This window comes from Panthera onca, chromosome C1 (assembly GCF_046562875.1).
Source record: "Panthera onca isolate mPanOnc1 chromosome C1, mPanOnc1 haplotype 2, whole genome shotgun sequence".
Classification (NCBI taxonomy): Eukaryota; Metazoa; Chordata; class Mammalia; order Carnivora; family Felidae; genus Panthera; species Panthera onca.
In genome coordinates this window covers 82457127-82472555 of record NC_138346.1, presented here as the reverse complement: position 1 = coordinate 82472555, position 15429 = coordinate 82457127, and the positions used below count along the sequence as shown (strand labels likewise).

Below are 15429 nucleotides of genomic sequence, written 5' to 3'. Positions count from 1 at the left end.
ACTTCTTTATTGCTTTATTTTGCATTTCTGACTACTACTAAGCATCCTTTCTTACATTTATTAGCCTTTTGTTTTACCTTTGCAGCCTATCCATATTTATTGTCCATTTTTCTTTTGGACCTTTTATCTTTTTATCACTGTTTTCGCAGCTCTTTATACATTTCAGATACTAATCCTTTGACTGTTAAATATGTTTTGAATACTTTCTCTAGCTTATCAATTATCTTTTACGTTTTTCGTTATTCTTTTGCTGAACAGAAGTTTTAAATTATGATGTTGTCAAATTGAACAATCTTTTTCATTACAACGTTTGCTTTTCATCTCTTTTAAAAGGGCTTCATAAATCTGGCATAAATGTAGTCTTTAAAATTTTTTTAATGTTTATTTTTGAGAGGGAGAGACAGAGCATGAGCAGGGGAGGGGCAGAGAGAGAGGGAGACACAGAATCCCAAGCAGGCTCCAGGCTCTGAGCTGTCAGCACAAAGTTCGGTGTTCTAACCCACAAACCATGAGATCATGACCTGAGCCGAAATCGGACACTTAACCGACTGAGCCACCCAGGCGCCCCTAAACATATTTTTTATATTATCTTAATACACTTATATTTTAGTTTGATTTAGTGTTTATTTTTTACTTAAGTCTTGAGTCATTTGGAATGTATTTTTTGTGAATTACATGAGTTATGGAAGTAATTCATTCTTTTTTTCCAAATGGGTATCCAGTTGTCCCAATTCTATGTATCGAATTGGCCATCCTTTTCCTATAGAATTGAATGATACCTTTAGGATGAATTTGCTTATCTATGGCTTTACCTGTGGCCATACTCTTCTATTATATTACTTGCCTATTCTTACATCAATACTACAACTTTTTAATATATTTTACTGTTAGATAGGGCAATTCTCCCTTTCTTGTTTTTGTATGGTGGTTTTATACCCAGCCACCCTCTAAATATCTTTTTCATTGGTTCTAATAAGTTTTCATTTTGAGCTTTCTAAGTAAATGATCACATTGACCTCAAGTACTAACGGTTTTTTTTTCTTTATTTCTGTTAAGTATATCTCATATAACAGTTGTTGGTCTTGCTAAATATTCAAAACCAATTCATTAGTCAATATTTAATACCAGTCCAATTTCACATAAATACCTATGAAGGGGCCCATTTCTATCAACTTCTCCAGAAGGTTTACCTTCTCTACCTGTTCCCCTTCCCAAATTTAGTCCTTCCCTATTCATGCAAGATGAATCAATTATTTTTCTCAATTTCTTTAGCCTCCACATCTTTTTTTTTTCTTTCTTGTCTTTTCTTTTGTTGGTTTTTGTTTGTTTTTCATATAAACATTTCTTTACCTTAAATGTGAGTTATTCCAACCCACATATGAGGCTAAGGGAGTTAGGCAAAATAAGGAAGAGATTCAAAAGTACAGTAGCCATTTATAGTCACCTTCTCTCACCTTAAACAGAATTTTTTTGCCTTTTATTTATATGAGCATTTAACCACTTTGCCTTATAATTTTCATGAGTCCATGTTTTGTCTCCCCAACATTTTAACCCCTTCAGATCAGACCATTTCTCCTGCCTTTTATCCACTTATATTTCCTTTCCTCCTTTCCTTATACCTGTATTGCATGTTCTTCATATAGACCTTTATTCCAGCTTAGATTCTATTTTCCATATCTTCAGTGACACAGTTGCCATATCTCAAACTTCCTTCCCTCTCTGTCTTTTGCTCACCCATCTCTACAACCCTGGTCCTGTTTTATTTTTGTTCATGTTTCCCCTACATTTTTAAAACTTTTTATTTTGAAATGATTTCAAACTTACCAAAAAGTTACAACAGTACATATAAATTATCTATTTATTAGATATCTGTTTATCTATGTATCTGTTTATTATCTCTACACACAAATTCAACAATTAACATTTTGCCATATTTGCTTTATCATTCTCTCTCACACACATCCTGTGTGTGTATTTGTGTATGTTTTTTAGAACATTTTTATATTAAATTGCAAACATGTGATCTATTCTGTTTTTGCTTTTTCCATGCCTATCCTCAGTAATCCAGAAATCCAACTCTATTCATTCTGCTGTCTTGTCTGTCAAGTCATATTCTGGTAAATAAGATCACATTTTGGATTATGCCATAAATTTATGAACACTGACCTCATATTGACTTTCAAGGCTGCCATATATGAGTCACTCTTTCTAAAATTTGCAAACACAGGGGTATTTGGGGATATTAGTTTCTTAAGACATTCTGTGTTTATGGAAATTAATCAGATGATACATTCCGTGTGATTTCATTTGTTTGAAATCTTTGAGATTGTCTTTATGGCCAGTTATTTTCATCTATTTACCAAATATTTATATAGCGCTGACTATGGGCCAGGCACTAAGTGCTTAAGAAATCTTCATTTATTCAATTTGCTCAACACTATGTGGTAGATAGGATTATTATCTTCATTTTGCAGATGAGGAAACGGAGGGACAGAGATGTAACTTACCCTAAGTCTAAAAAGTAATCGAGCTGAAATTTTAATTCCAGCAGTCTGGGTCCAGAATCCATGCTCACAACCACCATACTGTGCTAATTTTTCCAATCTCATGTGTTCTTTTTAAAAATGTGTATTTATAATTCTTACCACGTTGTATAATCCTCTGTATATTTCCATCAGATTGAACATTTTATGTACTTCTAATCATGTATATCTTTATTAATTTCTTGCCTATTTGATTTATCAGTTTCCACTGATAAATTTATCACAATCACTGTATGTTGATTGTGGATTGATTAGTTTCTGATTATAATTCTGTCATTTTTTGGCGTCAATTATTTTTAGGATATTGTTAGGTATATCTTTTTTCAAAGTTTGTTTCTCGCTAAAGATTCTTCATTTAATAATTATATAACTTCCTTATCAATATATTTTTAAAATAATGAGAATCAAATGAAAATAGACCTTCCATTGCAAACAACTTCATCATTTCAACAAATTCATACTTTCAGTCACAAACAAACATTACTTTTGTAACAGTAATAGAGACCTCTTATCCATCACAATCTCAACCCTTAATTGGTTCATTAATCAAAAAGATGCGTTAAAGCAAAGGATCATTAAAAATATTTATAATTAAACATTTCAATTTATAATCTGTAAGTGTACATTCAGTCAACAATCTTTTTTTTTTTTTAAGTTTTTATTTAAATTCCAGTCAGTTAACATACAGTGGTATTGGTTTCAGGAGTAGAATTTAGTGATTCAGCCTTTCCATATATCACCCCGCACTCATCATGACAAGTGCCCTCCTTAATCCCCATCTCTTATTTCACCCATCCCCACCACACACCACCGCTGTGGTAACCATCAGTTCGTTCTCTATAGGTAAGAGTAGTCAACAGTCTTTTTAGATCAAAACATTTCCCTATGAGTTTACTTGTTCCCAATGAGTTTACAGCAGTGTCTTTATATGCTAATTTTTTTTAACTTTGAAGAGGAACAAGAATTCAAAGACACTTGCAAGATGATTTGAATACAGAATTAGTCAACATTTTTAGCGTTCCCCCACCCCACCCCAAGATTCTCCACTTTTTCATCTTATTTGACCTCATTTTTTAGGAGGCTTGTCTTAAAAGTTATGCTTTTAGCTTAATTTTCACAGAAATAGTCATTCTTTTTTTATACTTACATTTCATTAGTTTACAAAATATTTTATTAAATATTATACCAGCAAGTGTTACTGACTCAGACAGTTTTGGAAACAACACAACTAATATTGGAAAGCATACAACTCAACTGGTAAAAAGCAGAGGTAAACATTTGTCTGTTTTCAAATAGAAATGGTGTTTTGATTAGTTGAAGATTTGTTTAAGTGGAGGTCAGCTAAGGGAGTTTCCTCTATAGTTCAAATTAGAATATGTTCTTCAAGTAAATAATTGCAAAATCACTAAGTCATTCTCCATCTGACAGATGTCATTATCAGCAAATAACTACATAGGAATGAGATTGCATTTATGAGTTAAGATACCTATAGACCAGCAATGCTTATGCTAGAAATGTCACAGATTTATGATATGAAAACTTTTTTGAGCTTATGTACATAGAGATTCACCCTATGCTAGGAAGATGGACATGTTTTTTAAAGTTATATTCATGAAACTTCTTAACACAACTTTACACTTTCAATCTGATCAGGCTTTTCCCTGTTCCATTGGTGTCTTTTTTTTTCTTTAAAGTTTATTTATTTATTTTTGAGAGAGAGAGTGCGCACGTGTGCACAAGCAGGAGAGGAGTAGAGAAAGAGGGAGACAGAATCCCAAGCAGGCTCCACACCATCAATGTGGAGCCTGTCTCAGGGTCAGGAATCCATGAACTGTGAGATCATGACCTGAGTGAAAATCAAGAGTCCATCGCTCAACTGACTGAGCCACCCAGGCACCCCAGTGGGTGTCTTAATCTCAGTAAACATATGTAAGATTGAGTTGAAAAAATTGAAGTCATCTTTATGAAGTCTCTCTTGCTTTTCTAGATTAGGTAGAAATGATAGAATTGGCTGGACCAGAAGAGCATCCAACTCAGAAGAGATTCTTCAAAGGTTTCCTTATGGGGGACACAAATTTAAATGTTAAAAATATATTAACACTGTAAAAAAAACTTAAGATGCACATTCAATGCATTATACCACATTGGAAACACATCCTGAAACAAACACATAAACATATCATGAAATAAAAGTAAACCATGACACTAGTTTGTATATATTTTTTAAATGTTTATTTATTTTGAGAGAGAGTGCAAGCAAGGGAGGGCCAGAGAGAGAGAGAGAGAGAGGGAGAAACAGGGAGACAGAGAATCTGAAGCAGGTTTCAGTCTCCAAGCTGTCAGCACAGAGCTCAAAGCGGGGCTCGAACTCACAAACTGTGAGATCATGACCTGAGCCAAAGTCCGAGGCTCAACCAACTGAGCCACCCAGGTGCCCCAACTAGTTTATATTTTTATGCACTGCTGACTAAAGCTTTGCTACCAATATTCATGTGCATTTTGAACTTCTTATGGGTATGCATTTTTATTTTTAAGCTTTTAGCTGGGCTTTTTAAAAACTTGAGTTCACTATTTTTTATCCAAATCAAGTTATACAAACAAGAGCACTGCTGCAGCATATGTATGCTTCATTGAAAAAATGCAAACACAACATAGGGGTATCTTCCCACCATGTATCCTTATCATTCCTTAACAGTTTTGCGATGGCAGATTAATATGATAATATTGTATTAAAGCAAGCAAGTTTTCTTGCTTAATTTTAGTTTTGGATATTTCTTGCCTATATTTTACATTCATGGCCAGAAACATGAATAATGATTAGATATAGTGTTTCAATTTTGGAAACAAGACTTTTTTTTACCATTTTATTTAATTTATTTTTTTAATTTACATCCAAGTTAGTTAGCATTTAGTGCAACAATGATTTCAGGAGTATATTTCTTAATGCCCCTTACCCATTTAGTCCATCCCCCCTCCCACAACCCTTCCAGTAACCCTCTGTTTGTTCTCCATATTTAAGAGTCTCTTATGTTTTGTCCCCCTCCCTGTTTTTATATTATATTACTTTTGCTTCCCTTCCCTTGTGTTCATCTGTTCTGTGTCTTAAAGTCTTCATATTAGTGAAGTCATATGATATTTGTCTTTCTCTGACTGACTAATTTCACTTAGCATAATACCCTCTAGTTCTGTCCATGTAGTTGCAAATGGCAAAAAGATTTCATTCTTTTTGATTGCCAAGTAATACTCCATTGTGTGTGTGTGTGTGTGTGTGTGTGTATACATATATGTATATGTATACATATATATATGTGTGTGTGTGTGTGTGTGTGTGTGTGTATATATATACATATATATATATATATGTATACACACACACACACACACACACACACACACACACCACATCTTCTTTATCCATTCATCTGTTGATGTACATTTGGGCTCTTTCCATACTTTGGCTACTGTTGATAGTGCTGCTATAAACATTGGGGTGCCTGTGTCCTTTCGAAACAGCATACATGTATCCCTTGGATAAATACCTAGTAGTGCAATTGCTGGGTCATAGGGTAGTTCTATTTTTAATTTTTTGAGGAACCTCCATACTGTTTTCCAGAGTGACTGCACCAGTTTGCATTCCCACCAGCAGTGCAAGAGAGATCCCCTTTCTCCACATCCTCACCAACATCTATAGTTGCTTGAGTTGTTAATGTTAGCCATTCTGACAGGTGTTAGGTAGTATTTTATTATGGTTTTGATTTGTATTTCCCTGATGATGAGTGATGTTGAGCATTTTTTCATGTGTCGGTTGGCCATCTGGATGTCTTCCTTGGAGAAATGTCTATTCATGTCTTTTGCCATTTCCTCACTGGATTATTTGTCTTTTGGGTATTGAGTTTGCTAAGTTCTTATGGATTTTGGATACTAACCCGTTATTTGGTATGTCATTTGCAAATATCTTCTTCCATTCCGTCGGTTGCCTTTTAGTTTTCCTGATTGTTTCCTTCGCTGTGCAGATGCTTTTTATTTTGATGAGGTCCCCATAGTTCATTTTTGCTTTTGTTTCCCTTGCCTCCGGAGATGTGTTGAGTAAGAATTTGCTGTGCCCAAGATCAAAGAGTTTTTTGCCTGCTTTCTCCTCGAGGATTTTGATGGCTTCCTGTCTTACATTGAGGTCTTTCATCCATTTTGAGTTTATTTTTGTGTATGCTATAAGGAAGTGATCCAGGTTCATTCTTCTGCATGTCACTGTCCAGTTTTCCCAGCACCACTTGCTGAAGAGACTGTCTTTATTCCATTGGATATTCTTTCCTGCTTTGTCAAAGACTAGTTGGCCATATGTTTGCGGGTCCATTTCTGGGTTCTCTGTTCTGTTCCATTGATCTGAGTGTCTGTTTTTGTGCCAGTACCATACTGTCTTGATGATTACAGCTTTGTAATACAGGTTGAAGTCCGTGGAAAAAAGATTTCTTTACTCTCCCTTCAAGCTTCTTGACCATTTTAATTGCAGAGACCTTAATGTTGCTGAAGCCAAATTCACTATTAAAAAAAAAAAAAAAAAAAAAAGTTGCCTTTAGCAATAGCTTTTCTGTGGTAATCAGAACTGTGTTAATATTATAAAGCCAGAACAAAGTACAGAAATGACTCCTTTGAAGATGATTTAAAATTGCAACTGTCACCCATATCTCTTGATTTCATACTTTCTATTAATCAAAGTAGTCCCTTATTTTTATTGATGAATTTTAATAAGTAATGTTATAATTTGGTCTTATAAAATGAATTATTACCAGCAAGCATTGGAGATTATACATATTATATATATAATGAATTATTACCAGTAAGCAATGGAGATTATACATATGTAATATGTAATGGAGATTCCATTTAGATTTCCTTAGACAAAAGAAATCTACACCAAAAATAATTTGAAAAATACTGATCTAGTTCAGCCCATTAATTTTTACAAATTAAAAAATTAAAGCTCAGGTTAATTGTCTTACTAAAGTTATACAGCCAGAAAATTTCAGATTCTAAACCTCCTCTTACCTCACTGTTCTTTCTATTATTTGTTACCTCATCTCTGAATTTCTACAGCACATTTAGTTTATGCTATGGCATTCTGTTTGCGTACAAGCACTCATTCACTTACTCACAAGTAATTCTCTGTGTACCGGGCACTCCTCTAGGCACTGTAGACAGCCCCTGCATTTAGAAATTGTACTGATAATAGAATAAGAAAAGTAGATTCTATACAGCCTCCATTTGATTTTGGTTGAATACTCATCTGCAGTTAGCCACCTTCATATATCACTGGGTGGTTTTAACATATTCCTAACAAGAACTTTTTTATTTTATGATTATATTTTAGGGGATTTAAAACATTCTCTAGCATTTTGAAAGGTGAGAAAAACAAATAATTCAACTTAGAGTACATTGTTTGCATATCATGTACCTGGTAATGTGTTTGGCAACCTCAAAAACAGGGTATATAAAGCAAGGAATGTGTGTACATAAAACAGAGTGTATTAAGTGCTGTTACATATGTGTAAGCAGCACTGTAGAATGAGAGAGCAATGAACGAGTAACTCTGAGAAGGAGTCTAAAGAGGGATTCATGGAAGAATTGACCGGAGAGTTTAAAGAGCACAAGGTTGCTTGCTTTAAGAACGTGGAAGGAAATCTTTCTATGTCCAGGGAACAACATGTGCATAGGCATAGAGTTGTGAATAGTTCTGGCATTTCCACAAAAGGTTAATGCCACAGACTAACTAGGGTGTCTTGGGAGGAGTGGTGGATAAGCGCTTTTAGACATCGTTAGGTAGTTGAAGAAGAGAAGTAATGAAATTACTCACATTGGACCTGAATGTGAGGCTTCCCTAGGTACAACGTAGGTGAGGAACGCCCTAGGTATGCCTCATGCTTCTACCTATTTCTGTGTCTAGGTGTTAAGTTCTCTGAGAACACTGATGGTATTTTGTCCTTCCCTATCTTACAGTGACACATGCAGTGCTAAGCGTGACAGGGGCTCCGTATATGCCTACTGATTATGCTCATGTGTAAGGTTCTGTACTTTGTGCTATGAGAAATGAAAAGTTGTGATCCACCTAGCCTTCAAGGAGCTATTGAACCTAAAGCAAAAAATTCTAGGGAATTTTATCTGTTATGATGACTAATATGTCCATGTGCCCACAGAGCTTATGTTCTTTATCAGAGGAAATATAGGGTAAATAGTATATACAGTATGTTAGTGATAAACACTAAGGAGAAAAACAATAAAATAGGAAAGGCAGATATAAATTACCAGAGAGGAAAAGAGAAGGTAAAGTTATTTAATTTATCTTGTCTCCATTTCCTTAACTCTAGAAAAGAAATAACAATACTCTTTATTTATAGGACAGTGACAAGTATTAAGTTAGTTAATAGATGTATGTATAAAATGCTCAGTGCTGTTCCCAGAAGATGGTAGGAAGTCAGCTAATATTATTTATACATTTGTCTAAAATAACTTTAGAACAATAACCATCTTATTTTCATCAGTTAGGAACTTCTTTTTTTAATGGATATACTTCCAAACAGTTTTGAACTACTCTATCTATAGGCTAAGACTCCCTCATCCATATCTTGCTCCTTTTAGCTTCTGCTTCCAATGCATTCACATCTAATAATACTTTCTTAGTGAAGTGAATCATCGTCTTTTGATAGTATTTCTTCTTTGCTTATCTGGATGTCAGGTCACCATTTTCTATTTCAGGCATGAGGCAGACATCCAGATCTTCCTGTGGAAAATATTCATTAATGCTTCATCCCTTATACCATCTCAAGGTTAAAAGGTCTGACAAAATGAGACCTTTATGCTTGCTTACCAGCTAAAAATAAGTACAATATTGGAATTGATATTACCAGACAGAAGAGTAAAATCTTTAATATTAATCTTTTGAAACTAAGATCATTTGCATGGATTAGGTGAAATTTCACGTCTCCTACTAACCTTTCTTTGTCTGTCTAATTTCAATGCATCCTTAAATGTATCCAGCATCCCCCTTTCTCTGATCCCTGAGAACTAGACTAGCTCTTTCTTTGTACTCCTTTAGCACTACATATTTAGCCCTATTGTAGCCAGTGTCAGTCAGTTTTATAATTACCTGTTTATCGGATTGCACAGCTCCCTACCCTCCACCTCCAAGGCATAGCTTCTTGAGATGGGGCTTGTATTCTCTTTATGTCCAGTTTCTTAGTATCCATTATTGTGCTCCACATGTAGGGGATGGCTAGTAAATGCTTAAAACACTAAGTCCAATACTTGGAGTACCTTTAATATATCAAGATTATAGAGACATTGTTATTTAATCTTTGTTCTGCATACCTTAATTGCTCCTTTGTCTCTCCTGGCTGCTTTCTGAGAAATAGCAATACTCAAGCATGCTGTACACCCTTTCCTACACATCCCCCTGTCCTGCTTTGGCCCTAAACCAAAAAGAAAAAAAGAGCAAGTTGGCTGGTCCAGGATGTGGTCCTTACTCTTCCAATTAAAAGAAAATGTTGAGGAGCATCTGGCTGGTTCAGTCAGTAGACGTGCAACTCTTGATCTCAGAGTCACAAGTTCAAGCCCTGTATTGGGCAAAGAAATTACTTTAAAAAAGAAAGAATAGAAAAGAAAAGAAAAGAAGAAAAAATTTATTTTCCATTGCTCTCAAGGGTGATGGGCCTCTAGGGTTTGACGCAGATCATCTGTATTTACAAGAAATTAATTTATAAGCCAAACATAACCCATTTGTTTATTTGCTTTCATTGACTGAAATACTTGTACCTGATATCCAAGTTATGAACTTAATGATATCAAATCAGCTATGAAATCCAACAAATAATCAGAAGGTTGTTCATTAGCTATGGAAAGAGAACAAATGAGTTTACACTGTCCCAAGGATTACTTTGCTCTGACTGAGAAAGAACCTTGTCAGTGTCTCCTTGATGTCTCAGAGAAAATAGGATAAGGGTTAACAAGGTCTCAAGTACACTTTCGAAAGTCCTTATAAGTAATCTTTTCCCTTATTGGCTGAAAGGAAACAATATTAAAAGCGAGGGGGAGGAGAGCAGCATTTTATAACTCAGTAATGGTAGTGTACAATTTGGTTCCATGATTCTTTGATCCCAAGATGAGTTCTTGAGATAATGCTAATTTGTGGTATTACTGACGATGGGGCTAAGAAAGAATGGAAGATAGAAGATTGAAGTTGGGTGAGAATTCTGTGTACCCTCTACCTCCTCTAACTCAAAAATCACCACAGTTTCAGGGTCAACTCAATTTTATTAAGAAAGTTCGCTATCTGCTCTTGGTTTTAGCTAGCTTACTAGAACTCCTTCACAAACTAATAATGTATGATGATCCACTGAGAGTTCATCCTCCACCCTTGTGAAGACACTACGAATTATAGGTTAAGTGGTCATTAAGAAACAAATAAATTGTACTCCTTGTCAAGGACTATAGTGAGTCTTTCAAGCCTTATCTCAAGGTCCTTTCTATTCCAGAGATTGGAAACCCAAGTGCCTACAGAGGCCAGGCTGGTGGGAATGAAGCAGGAAGCCACTGCACTGAACTGGAGAGCCAAGTCCTTTCTGAAGGAGCAGTCACTGCTCCGTTCCAGATAATTGTTGCAAGGCAGGAATGTTGACCTAGTATTACCACATCATCCAGTCTCTCAGGTAAAGCAGGAAATGCAAATGTTCATGCAATATCCTTTCATTTAAATATTGTCAACTAATTCATCATTATTCTCAAACTGTGTACATGCCAAACACTTCCGCAGATAGGACTTGGCCCAGAGTCCTCCTGTTTGTAACTTGGTCTTATATTTTGCTTAACTCTTTGTTAAATAGGAGATGTTATTTTCTATAGGTTTTGCTTTTCTTCAGCATGTTCTCTAAGATACTCTATGCTTGGTGTTATGATACTAAAACTCCTTTCCACTCCATCCTGAGTACTGTGTGCATAAGTTTTCTTTGGCTGCTACATTTTCTCTGCCTCCCTCAGCATTCCAGTGAGCAGTAAAATGCTAAATGGAGTCTCCTTGAGATACTTTTCATATGACACCATTGAACATCTGCAGGTATTACTACTTATTTACTCATTTTATTCCTGATATGTGAGCTGCATAAACACAGTAAAAGGTCGCTTATTTCATGGGACTTAGAGATTGTGTATCTTGGACTCTTATTTTTTGAATCCATGTACAGACGATATTCCTCTTCTTGCTTTTTTAGAGACCTTATGGAACAATTAATTAGACTATACTTCTCTTTTACATTTAATTACATTTATTGGACATGTTGACTGGACCAGAGTGTTCCTAGATACTTACACATATTTAGAGACAGTGTCTTTAGATAGGTTTCTACAATGGCTGACAAGTCTTTTCCACCTTGAGTGAACTTATTTTCAAGGTTACTAGGGGTCACCGTTACCTCTCTACAGAACTGATTACTCCAAGTACGAACTTGGCGTCTGTTGCCAGGTGAATTGAAGAGTATAGTAAAGAATAAGTAAGTAAGTAAAAGAGTATATAAAAGACTAAAAGAGTATATAAATATTAGTTATTTAAATGTTATACAACCCCAAATGAGTATAGTTCGTAATTGTTTCATTCCTAGTACAGTTTGGGGAAAAACCAATATTGATGTACATCATTTCTCAAAAATGATTTGACCTATATGTATATTGAGCTGTTCCTTGAGTAGCCAAAATACCAGTAACGTACAGATAAGATGTGAAAGTTACTCCTCAAATTTGCTCTAAAATAGACTATGTAAATGTAGACAAGTATTTTTTAAAAATATCCTCTATGAGAAACTTCACTATTCTATAGAAAAGCAAAAATAGCAAACTCTGCTGGTGACTAATATACAGAGATAAATCATAGATAATTTTTCCCTCAGCAGTATAGTGACTTTATCAATTAGTTTATAGATGTTCTGGTGTAACCTATTACTATACTTAAAACAGTTCTCTAATTCTTTTTTACAGAATATGAGCTGGTGATTGTGCACTTTTTGGCTTTTAAGAGAGCTTTTAAAATGCATAGTAAGCATTTTCTACATATGTATATAGACCCTCAATTTCTACTTCCTTAAATATTTTTAAAGGCACAAAAGGAGGCTTTAACTTGAAGTTAACTGTCTCAATTTGCTCTTTCTTTGCAGGCAGGTAGAATGACAAGGGTGAAATGAAAGCTCAGTTATGTGTAGTAATACATGTGAATTACTAGATATTATAAGGAAGAATTAAAGGGGAACCCAAGTTAGAGTTGGAAAACCTAATGACTGGAGAAACCAGGGAAGACCTCTTTGAGAAAGTGACATTTAAACTGAGATAAACAGAAGTTGGTTTGGTGAAGAACAAGAATGTAGGGATGGGAGACGTATTCCAAGCAGAAAAGTAAGAGTGACACTCTGAAGCATTTTAGAACCAGTCAAAGGGATAGTCTTAATTTTCATTTCTAGTATTTAGAGCATCCAAGTTAATGCAGTATTTTGTATCTTTTTCACTTGGCTAAAACAGAAAAAGAAATAATAGCATAATACCAGCTACAAAGCTTGTGACTGTTTCCAATAAAAAAGTATTCCTAGTGCTTTTAAGGATTAGGAAAACATTAATTGGCTGTTCTATGGATATAATATTTAGTTTTTTGGAAATAATATTTTTCTTGATTGCAAAGTCAATAGATTTTTATTCTGGAAAACTTTGAAAATACAGAAAAACAATGAAGAAAATAAAAATCATTCATATTCCTGCTACCCAGAGACAACCACTGAGAGGTTAGTGTTTCTGTATTCCTGCATCTACATATGTAGTAGCATTTTTGTAAATGAAGATTTATGATTCTTTTTTTTAAATTTTTTTTCATGTTTATTTTTGAGAGAGAGACAGACAGAGCACAAGTGGGTGAGGGATACATAAAGAGAGGGAGACATAGAATCTGAAGCAGGCTCCAGGCTCTGAGCTTTCAGCCCAGAGCCTGATGTGGGGCTTGAACCCATGAATCATGAGATCATGATCTGAGCTGAAGTCAGACACTTAACTGACTGAGCCACCCAGGCTCCCCAAGATTTATAATTCTACATGCAACTTTGTAGTATGTTTTTTTCACCTGACAATATCATGTATCTTTTCCAGTGCTATTAAATTTTCCATAACATGATTTTAATAGCTATGCATAAATAGCAACAACTCACATATTTGCCACATGCTAGGCACTGGTTTAAAACTTTTAACTTTAATCCACAGAACAATTCTGTAGGGCTATAATCTCTCTTTTATAAGGAAAGAAATGTTAAAACTTGTCCAAGATCACAAGCTAATAAAGTATAGAGCTACATAGCTTCTAAAAGCAGTAATTAATTTACATAAAACCCTATTTTAGACTTTCAGGTTGTTTCCAGTATAATTTGGGGGTATTTGAAAAATAATCATGATTTTGTGGGTTTGCAGTCTAGGTTGGGCTCTGTGGGGCCAGCTCATCCATGTTCCATATCGTTTTGACTAGACTTACTTACATGACTGGGCCCTCAGCTGGACTGGCTGGACCAGCTGGACTTCTTTGTCTCCATGTGGACGCTCATCCTCAAGCAGGCAGGCTCAGATTGGTCCTGAGACAATGGCATTCCAGGAAGCGAGAGTGGAAGATGCAAGGCCTATCAAGTTTTAGACTCAGCACTTGAATAGTAGCATATCCATCACATTCCATTGGTCAAAGCAAGTCACAAGGCCAGCCCAGATTCAAAGTGTGGAACAATAAATCCTACCTTCTGGTAAAAGGAGCTACAGAGTGTTTGAGGCCAATTGCAGTCTACTATTTGTACTCAGCATTTAGTTCTCTGAAGGCTTCTCTATGGCAAGGATGTATGTGTAAGTTACCTATCGTTGGCAGCAAGAAATGGCCTGGTATAAATAATTCTCCTAACCATAAATGGGCATAGGCCATTGTTACCTTGACTGAGAACTGGCCTCACTCTGAGAAGCCTATCCCTGTACCTTCCAAGTTTGTGAAAAAATGTAACTTTCCTATGTGAATATGATCCCTCATGTACAGATTGTGAATTTTTATACTCTTCTGCATTAAAAGGGCAAAGACATTCAAACTAGAGAGCTTTGGTAATCAGGGCAGGAAAGATGTGCTTATGGTACTCTACACAGCTGTATAAAACAAATGTAAATGCACTGAGGGTAGTTTGGGGTAAGTAAGTAGAGCCCATTCGGTAGCAGAACCCGTTAGAGCCTTACATAGGATGCATTTGAGAAGTATGTTTTAGAAGAAGTGGCTGCAAAATGAAATTAAGAACCAAATGGCAATAATAACCAGAGTGGAAATAGGAATAATCTATGAAGCAGTTTTTTAAAAATGAAAAAAGATGTAACTGCAAGATAAGTGTGTTCATAAATAAAAATGCATAGCTTGAATAAATAGGTGAAAGGTGAAACAGATGGGAAGGTTGGATGGGAGGACTGGCTAAGTGCTCTAAAGGAGCTGTTTGAATAATTGATATGAGGGTGAAAGATAATTGAAAAGGGGAAATGTGATTTAGGGTTGCTCTAACAAGCATAATTTAACTAATAATAATGGAAAGATTATGAGTATATCCATTTATTACCCAATCAAATGATAATAATGTTGTAGCCACTCAGACATTACTCTCCAAAATTCTAATGCTGATGTTATTGTTTAATACAATCATATCTGTTGTGGTATGTACATATTGTTTTGGAATTTAAGTGTAAAGGTAGCTTCTACGGGAGACTTGGTCTCATTGGAGAACATGAGACATTCACTTGCAAATGTTGGAATGGAATAGATTCCTTATTTCACTCTAAACATTTCAAGGGCTAAGTTTATAATCAT

General features: G+C 35.2%; 1 protein-coding gene across 10 annotated transcripts in view; it reads left to right on the top strand.

Annotated features, from left to right (window-relative positions):
• The window catches only part of MBD5 (methyl-CpG binding domain protein 5), a 443648-nt gene that overhangs the window by 359947 nt on the left and 68272 nt on the right, over positions 1–15429 (top strand). For 8 of the 10 annotated variants that reach the window (XM_078451300.2, XM_060626406.3, XM_078451302.2 and 5 more), the window contains one exon: positions 11066–11239. The exons of 1 other annotated variant lie outside the window; for it this stretch is intronic. The gene's annotated coding sequence lies outside the window, so the exon portion shown is untranslated. One more of the 10 variants, XM_060626412.3, reaches the window with a different exon arrangement.